The sequence below is a fragment of the Phodopus roborovskii genome, unplaced genomic scaffold (assembly GCF_943737965.1).
Source record: "Phodopus roborovskii unplaced genomic scaffold, PHOROB, whole genome shotgun sequence".
Lineage (NCBI taxonomy): Eukaryota > Metazoa > Chordata > Mammalia > Rodentia > Cricetidae > Phodopus > Phodopus roborovskii.
Genome location: NW_026126525.1, coordinates 8,744,827 through 8,746,553, shown reverse-complemented (window position 1 = coordinate 8,746,553; position 1,727 = coordinate 8,744,827). Strand labels below are relative to the sequence as shown.

Below are 1,727 nucleotides of genomic sequence, written 5' to 3'. Positions count from 1 at the left end.
TGATTTCTCAGCAAAACCCTGATGCTCAGTCCTTATGATGTGGCTGAAGGGCTAGTCGCAGATGTGACTAGGGAAATGGCCATCTCAGCAGGGTGTCAGCCAGCTGCACATTCCGATTCTGTTCACAGTTTATGCCCCTCCCTGCCTTGCTGACTCTCAGAAAGCAAATGTTTCGTAGGTGGTTTGATTTGTCACCCTCTCTGATAACCAATTCATTCTGGTTTTTCTGCTGGGTTCTGTTTTGATTTGGATCCAGGTTCCACTTCTCTGTGGAAATCTGTACCTCAAAGCTGAGTACTGCTGATCAAGAGAAGACTATACAGGTCAGCACAAAGTCTGTGGATAAGACTATTAGTGGGGAGCAAGAGCAAAGTGAGATAAGAACATCCAAGATGTCTGGCTTCCCTATGGTCCCAAGGAGGCTGTGGAAGGGAGACCACTGTGGTCATGATGAGATAGAGTTAAGGTGACTGTACACTTGACAAGTAGGAATGCCTTACTTCAGTTAGGATTATATGCCTATCATAATATAAAAACAATCCTGTTGGATGGTTTTTCACATCCATGTGACTATGTAAATAGTATTTCATATAGTACAGCTCTAACTCAGCCCCCGTGCATGGAATGTGTAATGCCTGGAACTATTGTTACTTGAGTTTGCTAAGTGTTGAAGATAGACCATTCAGGACCATGCTTTGTTCAACAATCAGTAATGAATACATAAAATTTGGGAACAGAAACAAAATTTGCACAGGCAGAGGGAATTTGATCAAGCCTGAAAAAGAAATGATTCTGTTACTTTTTGGAAGGAATCATTTAGTATGCTACATTTCCAGTGAGTTAATTTAACTGTCTGGGGGAAAAGTTCCATGGAATATTATACTCACATCCACTAACCAAAGAACAGTATATTTTAATTTAGAAGCTGTTAGTCCTCTTCATATATAAGCAGTAGGTTAACAAACTGTTGCAAACTGAATAAATCCAGACTGTCACCTTGCATATTTCTGACACACTTTGTATTGCTATAGGACTGACTCCTTATGTCTATTTTTGGTCTTCATAATATTGCTACTTTTGTAATATTTTTAATGCATGATTCTCCCAACTTAATTGCTGATGGTCCAGAAAGCATATCAGATGATTTTCTGATAAAAATGTAGATATGGGTGTTTGCTTCGGCAGCACATATACTAAAATTGGAACGATACACAGAAGATTAGCATGGCCCCTGCGCAAGGATGACACGCAAATTTGTGAAGCAATCCATATTTTTTTTACAACAAATCTAAAACAAAGAAGCATCAAAAATCAATGGTCCTTACTTACCCTCAACATTAAAGATCTTAACTCACCTATAAAAGATACAGGCTAACAGAATGGATACAAAGATGGAATCCATCCTTCTGCTGCATACAAGAAACACATCTAAGCTTCAAAGACAGACATTACCTCAGGGTAAAGGGTTGGGAAAAGATCTTCCAATCAAATGGAACCTGGCAATCCCCCTCTTAGGCATATACCCAAATCATCCACATCCATGCAACAAAGACATGTGCTCAACTATGTTCCTAGCAGCACTATTTATAATAGCAAGAACCTGGACGCAACCTAGATGCCCCTCAACTGAAGAACGGATAAAGAAGATGTGGCACATCTACACAATAGAATACTACTCTGTAGAAAAAATAATGGAATCTTGAAATTTGCAGGCAAGTGGATGGCAC

At 39.4% G+C, this 1,727-nt stretch overlaps 1 non-coding gene across 1 annotated transcript; it reads left to right on the top strand.

Moving 5' to 3' along the window:
- The first annotated feature begins 1,169 nt into the window (after nt 1-1,169).
- Nucleotides 1,170-1,276, top strand: LOC127232504 (U6 spliceosomal RNA). Its single transcript, XR_007835378.1, has one exon. It is a non-coding gene; the product is annotated as a U6 spliceosomal RNA (small nuclear RNA).
- The last annotated feature ends 451 nt before the right edge of the window (nt 1,277-1,727 follow it).